Source organism: Gavialis gangeticus, unplaced genomic scaffold (genome assembly GCF_001723915.1).
Source record: "Gavialis gangeticus isolate Ggan-Ray unplaced genomic scaffold, GavGan_comp1, whole genome shotgun sequence".
Taxonomy (NCBI): domain Eukaryota; kingdom Metazoa; phylum Chordata; order Crocodylia; family Gavialidae; genus Gavialis; species Gavialis gangeticus.
The window spans coordinates 170,239,289-170,250,805 of record NW_017729022.1 but is presented as its reverse complement, the minus strand read 5'-3'; the positions used below and the strand labels follow the sequence as shown (position 1 = coordinate 170,250,805).

The following is an 11,517-nucleotide window of genomic DNA, read 5'->3' as shown; positions in this document are numbered from 1 at the left end:
TGGCCCTGGCCACCTGGGACCCAATGCCACCTGTGCCACATGGTGCAGGCCCAGCCCGGCCCGGCCTGAGGGTATGCACCTTCAGGCAGTACTGGGCCAGTCTTGCTGTCACCCAGGGCTACCAGCACTGAACACAAGAGCCACGTGCCCTCAGGCTGAGTCGGGTCCTGCCTGCATGAAGCTGGCCCGGCCAGGCAGCATGTGGGGCACTTGGAGGCAGGACCCAGCCTGGCCTGAACGTGTGCAGTTCTTGTGTGCGGTGCCAGGGGCCCCAGGTGACAGCAGGAGTGGCCTGGTCCTGTCCAAAGGTGCACACTCCTGGGCCAGGAGGGGTCAAGCCTGCACCATGTGGCACAGGTGGCACCAGGTCCCAGGCAGCCAGAGCCATGCTGCACCATGCCACATTGCAGGGGGGCTCTGCCAGTAGCACACCCTGAGCGCCCCAACAATGGCAGCTGCTGATGCTGCTGCGGGGGGCTGTGCACTGTGCGGGGGGGTGGGCGGCAGACCCACCCCTCCCAAGCCGTCCCTCCACTCACACAATCCCCCTACCCCCACAGCCGCCCCACCCCCATGTCCCTACTTACCAGGGACAGAGCCTAGGCCCAGGTCATTGCTGCAGCCCTTGTCCTGCTCCTATTTGCTCCAGCAGCTGCAGCATGCTGGAGCAGAGGGGAAGGGGGCAGGCATAGAAATGCTCTTTGGAGGACCCAGTCACTGGTTGCTTCAGGGACACTGCCCCCTCTGCTGTTTTTTTCAGCATGTTTTTTTTATACCAGGATTTCCTGGTATCAAAATTAGGGTCCATTCTGCAAATATGCAGTGTGGGGAACATTTTCTCATTCCCAGCATGCCTCTTGCAACATATCAAACTGCTTTCAGATACTGCAACAGGCATGTGCTTGCTAACCTAAATGCACCCATTAAGTCCAAATATTGCCCGGATCACAAAGAACCTGAGTTTATTGGTTTAAAGTCACTTTTAAAACCATCTACACTAAGAAAAAAGCTGTTGCGAGAAACTATTGCTTAGAAGGGCTTGGGTGCAGTGCCTCAACTCTAAATATTCCTCTCTGTTTACTTTGATGTAAAACCCATTGGTTGCAGAGCAGAATTTGACCTACTGTATCCATGCCTAAGAAACAGTAAAGCAATAATAGGAATGAGGGAATCTAGAAAATTTATCTTCAAGACAAATACAGGAACAGTTCAAACAAGCCCAGGCACTAACTCTGGCATTCTTGAATCTGAAGTACTGTGGACTGAAAAGACATATGTGCTAAAGAAGCCCTTATCTTGCATAGGTCTTGGTGTCAACTCATGCTGGTAAATAAATTAAATTTGTGCTATTGAAATCTCAGACTGCTATTCAGGCAAAGGTGGATGCTGCTGTTTACATTTATATTAGTTTAATTTCATCATAAAGAGTTTTTTTTATCCACAGCTTGTGTTAGGCAGTATGACTAACAGAATAGAGAAGTAAATATCTGTTTATCTTTGCTAGAATTCAAAATATCACCCTTCTCATTAAAATCAATCTTTTTTCAGCCAATATAAGTCAATTATTAGACTGGAACAGTCGATAATGTGAGAGGTATTAATGAAACAGTGTACCACAACCTATTTGCAGGGTGTGCTGCCCCATTTACTGTTTGACATACTACCAAAGACATGTTTATGAAAAAAAAGAAGATAAATGAGTTTGTGTTGAATGCACTATACCTTTCAATGGTATTAACCCGATCTCCTAGGACACTGCTACAATATGCAACTTCATAGAGATGCCTTCTCAATAGCTTGTACACAGAAGGTTTACAAACGTGGGTTAACTGACAGATACTAAATGTGGGCAAAATAACAGACTTTAAGGCCACAAAGAATGATTGGAACACTCCAGTCCAGGGGTCACCAGTATTTTCCAGCAGGAGGCCAGACTGACCCAACTTGCAGTGAAGGTTGGCCATCACTGCCTCTTCTCTCTGTTGCCCAGCCACAGCATGGCATGGGCAAGGTCCCCTGCCAGGGAACACCGCCAGTGTTCTGCAGGCTGGATCCAATGGCTCTGCAGCCAGAACTATTCCACAGGCTTTAACTTGCCAACCCCTGCTCTAGTCTCATTTCCTGTACAATATAGGCTGGGGATTTTACTCAGTTGTACCAGTGCCTAGCTCAACAAAGAGGGGACAAATTTGAAAAAATCTTTTGAAAATATATTCAGTCTTCATGTAAGGTCTCCATTACCTGCTCTCCCATAATGAAGAGCTCTATCATAACCTCCAAGTTAAGCTATTCCATTAGCTTAATTGCTCTCACTGGTAGACACTTGCCCCTTATTTTCAATTTGAACCCAGCTTACAAATATAGGATCTTATACCTTTGTTTACTAGATGAAAAAGCCTTTTAGTGTCTGATATGTTCTTCCGGTGTAGGTACCCCTTTACTGTGGTTGAATTGCACAAACTACAAAATTTGCCCATGAAGCTGGGTATGTTCTTAGGCAGTTAGCCCCTCCTAAGTGCCATACTTAGTCTGTACTGAGGATAGCACCTCAGCTAGCTAGTTTAATGGTAGTTTGGCATTGTTTCTATGAGGTGTAGTGACTTCAGTGTAGTTGTAACCTAAGACAGATTTTTTTTTCAGGTCTCCGACCATTCTTGTGACTCTTCTTCTGGGGAAGATCCAGGATTTTGTAAACGGGCATGTAGGAACAACAACTGGTGCTCTAGGATGCTCCCCCCTCACCCTTCCCACAGCTCCTAGCCTCCTGCCCTCACCAGGGTGGGCAGACCATGCTGTGGGAGCAGCAGATGGTTTGTTTTTTTTAAGTCCCTCAATCAGCTGAATCTTCTCTTCCTCCTCCCTTTTCCTCTGTTCACTGTGGCATGTCCCCTCCTCTTCCCCCACCCTTCCATTTCCCTTACCCCTGTCCATGGCTGCTGCTGTTCACATTGCCCCCAGCTGACCTGGAGGTGAGGGGAGGCTCCAGAGCTGCTTCTGTCCCACTCCAACTGGGCTGTATGTGGAGCCAGGCTCAGCCAGAGACAGCAACAGCAGATGGGTTCCCTTTCCCTGTGCCTACTCCCAGGCCAGCAGGGAACACCCATGGGGAACCAGGCAGACAGGAGGAGCCCATCTGTCACTGCCACTGTCCCCAGCTGATCCTGGCTGTGATGGAGCCCAGCTGGATCAGGCAGGAGCAACTGTGAAGCTGCCCCTGCCCTCAGGGCAGGCAGAGACAGTGGGCAGGGGAGGGGAGGTGTTGCTGAGCATGGAGGGGAAGAGAGGGAAGGAATTCTTATCTGATTCAGAGACTTAAAAGTACTTGGCTAATGCTCCTCACCATCATCAACTGAAAGGCAGATGCATCTGTACCACTGCACCCCATCTGGATCTGCCCTGACTCTTTTCTGAATGCTTTCCAGTTATACTCTTTCTTAAATGGTAGGTAAAATCCTTTGCCCAGGATAGCTGTAAAACTACTCTACAGTCTTACCAACCCATCTTGGATGCCTGGCCTGGAGGACATGCCCCATTTTCCTTGGTAATTTGGAACAGCAGAAGAGAAGGGGGATAACTGCAGACTTTGAGAGCTAGTGGTTTCTGCTGAAAAAAGGAAGATGAAGGCCTTTTAATCCCTTGAAAGGCTTCGTGTGGGTGTCCCAGAATATAGGAAGCAAAAGAGGAATGAGGGAATGATTCCTCAGCAACCATGCTCAAACAGGCCAATGAGGTACAGTGGAAGAACTAAGGGAGTCAGAAACATAGCTGTCAGGCTGTCCCTGTCTTTAGGATATAGCAGAGACTAGAGCTGTTATAAGAGGTAGAGAAAGATATATATATAGGGAGGAGCGAGAAGAGCCAAACTGATGGGGTGACTAGGAAAGAAAGAAAGGAAGTATTTGAGTGTCATAGAATGAGGAAAAGAGTATGGAGGCAGAGGGCCACAACGTGATTAAAGGAAACCTAAAAGAGACAAACTGGGTGGTACCAAAAGAGGAGAGGAAAATACCAAAAAGAGGAAGATGTAAGGAAGTAAAAGACATTTAGAAGGACGTATTAGAAGTAAGGAAATAAAACTAAGGTAATAGCTTCCCACAGTGAGAGTTCCTTATTGAACACCATTTTTCTTAGGTTCTAAAAAAGGTACCCTTTTTGGCAGGCTCTGAAGAGAGGCCAAGGGGTGGAAGAGGAAGACTGAATCACAATCCCTCCGTTATAGAAATGGATTGAGGTAAACTGATGAATGGCAAGCAGTCACTGACAAACTCCATCGCATCTTGCAAGTTAACAGGATGTTCCAAGTCTCTGTAACGCAGTTTTCGAGTGAAAGGATATTAACTTCCTCTTCCCGAATAAAGCCCTGCACGGATAGCCACATGCTATTGAAGAAAAGATCTCTCTGTGTGTGGGTGTAGTGGACAGGGTGTCAGTGGGTTTCTGGACTTATGGTAGCATAAGCATGATGTTGCAGCTGTTTGACAGGCCTGGCTCTGCCAGTAAGCTGCTTTTCTTCTGATAATTGTTTGTCTGCTACCCCTGCAAATATCTCTCTCCCTGCTCCTACAACTGTTCTTTATATGCTGTGCGGGCTTGTGCCGATCAAAGCTGATGAAGAATGTCTTGCATTCAAAACTTGTCTAATTTGATCCCAAATGTGTAGTTGGTCCAATAAAATATGTCATCCTAAGAAACTCTTTTCTAAACTTATAGAAAAGGCCCTAGTGATAGTACAAGGGCCAGGTCCAATTTTAGGACACATTAGTTTAAGCCCCGACCCAGAAAATTTCACCTATAAGCATCTCCCAGCCCAGCCCCACAATCATGAAGCAGGGACTGTGAGCTCCCTGCTGCTGGGGCAGGGGGACATTGTACCAGCAGCATGCTTTTGAACTAAAACACATTAGAGGTGCTTTAGTTCAAAAGCATACCACCACCATTTTCTGCATGCTGATGTACATTTTGCTGCTTATACAACTGCACATGGTGCAGTGCTGTGCACATCAGCTCACATGCAGATGTCGCCAGAGGTGTCGGTGGTGAGGGGTAGGAGTGACGAGCGGCAACCGCCCGCAGGCACCGCTGGCAGTGTCAGTGGCACCTTTTTGCAGGGGTTGTGCTGCCATGCTTAGGGGGTCCACGTGCACACCCTATGCATTGCCAATGACTGTGGTAACATATACTCAACACTTCAACTTCCTCCCCCACACCTTTGGAGGTGTCCCCAAACACGGCTTTAGTCCCTAGAGTGCTCAAACAGCAGCTTGCAGCTGTCCCCAAGTCTGAGTCCAGCTCCTTTAGTGCACAGTCCTGGCTGACTCTCTGTGTAGGGCTGACTGGGTTTCACCTGCATGCTGCCCTCGCCTTCCTGTACTCCAGCCTCTTTCTCTTCCTTTCTCCCTCGCCCCTCAGCCCCTGGGGCTTCAGTCCTAGTGAACAGATATCATGGCTCTGCAGACTGCTCCCTGATTCCACTTGCTGTTACACACATTACAGTCACATTATACATGGTATAGGCACACACCGGCTCTTAATTTTTTGACCTTGCATATCTAACTAGTATGCAAATTTTGGAACATTTCCAGTAGGTCATGTGACCACCCGTACACACAAGCTGTGTTTCAGTGTATATTGTTGTACAGTGTGTCCAAGAAGCCTTGTTTATATATTCATATATGAGTTTAACATTTAAAAGTACTTTGGGAGTCTTCAAAGTAAGTGGGGCTACATAAATGTGAAATTATCATGAAGGCCTGTTTCTTGCATGAGGTGGCAGTTAACTACTCTGCAAGTGTGCATACACTCTTGCTGTCTTGCTTGCTTTGACATTAAGCACAAATGGAGACTACTGGTAGTATTTATAGAGAGCAGTAAGTGTACTTGGCATTACTAGCTGCTACTAAAAGACCGGATCCTGGTCCCAAGGTACTGAAGATGCAATACCTAAGATAACTTTTTGCCTGCCTCCTAAGTGCTTAGAGTTGTAGTATCATTTTCTTGTAAGTGGATCAATCCTGGGAGGGGGTGTTATCCGTTAATCTTAAGGAGAATTTCCAACATCAAAAACTTCTGGTCTATTATTTTAAAGTATGTGCCAGTTCCCCATAAATTCCACTTGTCAGTTTAATAATGAAGTTATTTTTTCACTTATTGCAAGTCATTTGCCAATCACCATTTCCCTTTTAAATGTGAATTGACTACATGCTTGTCTTGGAAGGTGTTTTAGGGAAAACTAAATGGAAGGGAGAATAAAAGGTGCTTCCAGTGTGCTACAAGTTTTGGAAGAATTTCTCTACAAAAAAAAGCAACAAAGGAAGGTACCAGGAAACAAAGTATTAATTTCATGTTCCACCATTAGCTTGCCACCTGTTAGCCCTGATCATTACCCAGAGCTGAGGGGGGAAAGACTAATCTGTAGCACATTTATATCAACAAACTTGAACAAAAAGCAGCCTAATTATCCCATTGAACCTGTGTCAGTTTTAAACCCAGCTCTATTTCCCAGGTTGGCTGTTTGCCAAGCCCAGCAAGCTGGTGTCCATAAGCAGCATGCTAATGACACTGTCCTTTCATTCTAGGAGAAGTATAATTGCCAAAAGCAGTTTACAGACTCATTATTTTTATGGTCGTATTTCAGATGAAAGAAGTCAAAGGGCATCACAGAGTTTACATGCCAACATATTGGAAATAGTTTTGGTTGTGGAGGAGAGGGGTTTAGTAGTGTGATTGTATCTCTGTATTATGTGTGACACCCAAAATAGCTATGTGGGTTTTTTCCAGTGCCAGCCAGAACTGTCATAGCAAGCTAAATAAGGAAGAAAACAAAAAATGATGGAAATGGACCTGAATATTGCAAAGCATTTAATGGACCTAATTTATTTTTGTGGCTATATCTCAATAGCCAAATTGATTTAGTAATATGATATACTGCATTGATCTTTGTAGTATTTACAGGGTAGAAAAGGTTTTGAGAGATGACATTTGCAAGTGCATCCAAATTTTCCCACAATTTTGGGGAGTTTATTTTCAGCAAGGTGTTTTAATTTTGATTATAGGGTCACAACACCTGGATCTTGCTCTATTTAGAGCTGTTCAGGAGTCTTTCACTTCTGGCTGTTATTTAGAACATGTTTCATTCACAAAATCAGAATTTTATATCAGGACTTCCCCAAAGGAACTGGGGGAATAGATTGTTCAGATACACTGTTTTTGGTTCAGGTCAAGCTGAAGTAAAGATCTGGGACCTTCTAACTAATACATCAGGCATGTCTACACATGCACTTTAATGCACAGCAGTAGCATTACATAAAAAACACTGACATTATGCTAATGCGCAGTAAAATTGTCTACTGCACATTAAGCATCACTTAAAAAGCGTGCAAATGTGCTACTGTGCATTACTGCAGCCTACCATGCATTAATTTAGTACCTCACATTGGAGGTACTAAATTTAATGCATATTATAAAGGTGCATTAATGCATGCAATAAAAAATAAGTTGGGCATACAAGGCATAGTGTGGCATTCGGTGGGTGTGTGTTTGTTTTCTGTTTTTCAGCTTTAAAAATAAAGAATTTTCTTCCCATTTGCATTAGGCCATTTGGAAGGCTCAGCAGTGGCACTTCTGAGAGATCCGTCCACCTGGGAAGGAATGCGCTGTTCCAGATACATACAAAAAGCTCAGTTCCTTTTCCAGGTGGGATGCTAGATGCAAATTAAATCCATGCCTACATCATTTTTGCCAGAATGCTGTTCAAACTGCTTTAATGCAAGCAGCAAAGCCAATCAGAGCAGGACTAAATGTAATGTTGTGATGTTATGAGGCAGTTAAAAGATGTTAAGTGCTGCTGCTGTATCTGCTGCTTTTCCATTCAAATGAATGGCCTTTCTATTGCAAGCTACTGCCAGGATATGTGCAAGCTTTGGCAACTGGGAAGGGATATATCCCTTCTCAGCTAGCAACAGGCATTTGATGTCAGCAAAGGATTCCAATTTTGCCCTGTCTTTGCTTTTGGGAGACTGACAATTCACTTCATTACTAGCAAAAAGGGCACTGCTGTAGCACCTCTTGTTAAACCTTCATCTGGAATTCAAATTAATGGGACCATTGAAACTAGCATCTTTTGTATGTGCTCAATCGAGGAACCATTAATGGATTAAATTACTATAAATAGTTCTTGAAGAACTTATTAATAAATCTGGACAGTGGACCTCTCTAAGTCCAATCAGATAAGAAAATTTGCACTTACACTAGAAACTGACCTGTAAAATGTTCCCCTTTAACTGCGTATATCCCAGTTAAATAATAATCCAAGGCCTTTAAAATTTGTCACAACTTTCTTTTGCCATATTTATTGACTACCAAAATATCTGTTTACCACTACAATGGTAAAAGGGGGCTGGACCTGATAATCTTGTAAGGTCCCTTCCAGCCCTTAACATCTATGAATCTATGACTATGGTTAGTAACTAAACATGGCATCTTTTATCTGTAGATTTTCTGTATCAGATGCAGCCCTTGTCTTGTAGTAAGCAAATATTGGTAATTATTGACATTTTGTGGGCTAATGTTTGGTCTAATGTTGCTGTTGTCCTTGTTCAGTGAATAAGCAAATGACTTTTTAAGTAGCTGGGTGTCAGCATTACATATTTTACCAGCATTAAAATCATAAACAACAGTATTTACAAAATAAGATATACACAGACAAATCTGTGAATTATACAATTGTATATGTATACATTTATTTACGTGAATGTAAAATGGGCATACTTTCCTCACAGCCCAACCTTCTCGTCTTTTTCTATAGTGACTTGAATGTGAGACTGAAACATCTTTACCCAGTAAACTTTGAAAAAGAAATTCCAACATTAAATTTGCATGCAATATATATTTTATACTTCTAAACTCACCAAAATTTTAAATGTTTTGAGATCAGTGTCTAAACCCAGTATAATGGCTATTTCCATTCTAGGTAAAACAAGAGGACAAGTAGCTGGAGAAAAAAAACTCTTATTTAAAAACACAAAATGCCTGCAATAATAGTACTAATGTCAAAGTGGATGGGAAAATTATGACTAAAAAGTGTTTTTCCCTTTTTTTAAATTTTAAGTTCTGTTTGTGATCAAAAGCTCCATTTAAAAGAGTGGCTCTCTACCAGTGTGCCACCTTGAGATCCTTTCATGTCAACCACAGGGTGCCATGCATTGTTAGCACCGTTAAGTAAGCAAACATTATTCACAAGATAAACCCAGAGGTTTCAAGTACAAATCCACAATATTTAAAACATGCTGACCTGTCATGATCTGAGTTTTTATCAACAGAAAAAAATTGCCTCTTATTTTTCCATAATCAAAAAATGAGTGAAAGCTAAGAGCTGGCGTTTTCTAAAGGGTGCCTTGAGTCAAAACAGTTTGAGAATCACTGCTTTGAAATATGATTGAATTACAGTTGCTGTGGTAAAACTACAAGTATAAATGTATACTATAATAATAAAATGTTTATTGATTAAGTTAACTAGTAAAATTATAGTCAAATTAGTCTCTAACTCATTACTGTGACAAGACATGTTGACAGTAGCCTGATAATCTCTACAATCTGCACTTAATTATTAGAGTTTTGCTATTTATACATGAACATAGTTTTCTGAATAAAAATCCACCTAATTATTTTGGCATGGGATTTTTAGTGCTTTAAGGAACAGAGATAGGTAATACAAAGAAATGAAAATCCTTCCAATTCTTTGCTGTAGCACGGAGAATTGATGGAGCTAGGTTATTCCACATCTGTCAACTGCAGACACCTACTTTTTGTTTGCTCTGGTGTGTGCAATTTTGCTACAATCATAGATAGGATTATTGATAGCAATGCCATTGTGCAACTATATATTCTATGATGCTGTTCCAAAGACAGGAGTGAGAGAAACGAGGAAAATTTAAGCAAGATGAGAAGAAAATGCTTTCCTCGTTCAAAATGAGCCCACTTATAATTCCATGTCATATGATGATGGTAAAGAATCAGAGAATGGCTTTCTACTAATAATGAACAAGAAACTTGATCTGAGTAAAAATATACATTAGCAGCCTTATCTCTCCTTTCTTTTTCTCCCAACTTCACCATAGAGCTTCTCCCAACAACCTACCCCAGCCCTCCTCCAACCTACATTCCTGCTAGATGAATCTGTTGTTTGTCAGCCTGGGAAGTGATAATGGGAGAGAGAGCTTGGTCTTCCAACATGCTGAAGATATTCACAACATGGTACTTTGCATCAATACAAAGCAGCAGGCACTCCAAATAATATCACAAGCTTTAAGCAAAACACCACAATGTCCAACCTGGCCAGAATCTAATGGACTGTCTTCTCCCCAGCCATTCCAGGGGATGCCATTGTGACTGCAGGTTTGGCATCATTGTCTAAATTTCAGCTGCAGAGTTCAGGTATCTCCAAGGCTTTTGGGTTTCCAACTAAATATAGAGAATACAGCCCAGCAAGAACATTTCATCTATATCTGAAATTTTGTATTACTGGAAAGTATGACTCTGGGATTTTTCTTTGTGCCTCTTTCTTCAAAAAAAAAAAAAGGAAACTACTTCAGAGTGGAGTTATGGTTTCAGTAGCATGATTATAGTAAAATTAAAAAAAAAAGGAAAGGCTTTGGAATTTAAAGTAGTTTTCTTTTACCAGCACTAAAAATGTTGGAATTTCTTTTCCAAATTTGTTTTACTTTAAAGAATTAAATCTTTCTTAATCGGCTAAATTGATAAAGTCTACTTGATCTTAACATCTTAAAAACATAAATTATTTAAAGAGGGTTTAGCCCCTTTAGCTGTAGCTGCATTGGTCTATGAACATAGGCAGACAAGGTTTTTTGGATAAATGTGATATCTTGTATTAGTCATTGACTTGGGAGACTTCCATTCAATTCCCATCTCTGCCACAAGCTTTTTGTGTAACTCCTTCCAAGTCACAGAATCTTTCTGTGCCCTTTTACCCCCCCCCCCCCCTTCTTGTAAAATAGTTATAATAACATTTCCTGTCTCTCAGGAATATAATGAGGATAAATGCACTGAAAACTCAGAGAATGTAGGTTGTAGCCATGTTGGTCTACAGTCATAGGCAGGCAGACAAGGTTCTTTAAGTAAATGTGATATCCTGTATTAGACCAACTAAATAGTTGGAAAAATTGCAAACTTTTGGGTACAAACACCCTTCTTCAGGCACAGGGAGAGTCACTTAAATGTATAGTTGCCAATTGTTATCCATTTTTTCCTCCTTCTTCATATCAGAGCACAGTTCTTACTTTTATTGTACAGTATGGTTTAATGATGATAAAAATCAGTACATGGAAATTAGCTAAATCCAGCAAAGCAGGTTAAGCAACCCAGTCCTTGGCAGACCCAGAGTGGAAGCTAGGCCTATGTATAGGATATGTATGCAAAAAATGGTCTTGCTGCTCTTTGAGCGTGCCTGGCACTGGAATGACTGGTGGAAGAGAAAACAAACAAACAAAAAAACCACTAAAG

General features: G+C 42.1%; 1 long non-coding RNA gene across 1 annotated transcript in view; it reads right to left on the bottom strand.

The window, feature by feature from the left end:
• LOC109297087 overlaps nt 1–5,471 on the bottom strand; it is a 9,789-nt gene extending 4,318 nt beyond the window's left edge. Inside the window, exons 1-2 of the long non-coding RNA XR_002097200.1 lie at nt 5,457–5,471; nt 595–599 (exon numbers count right to left, since the gene is read on the bottom strand). This is a non-coding gene — a long non-coding RNA (uncharacterized LOC109297087). The remainder of the gene's footprint in view (nt 1–594; nt 600–5,456) is intronic.
• Between the last annotated feature and the right edge of the window lie 6,046 nt (nt 5,472–11,517).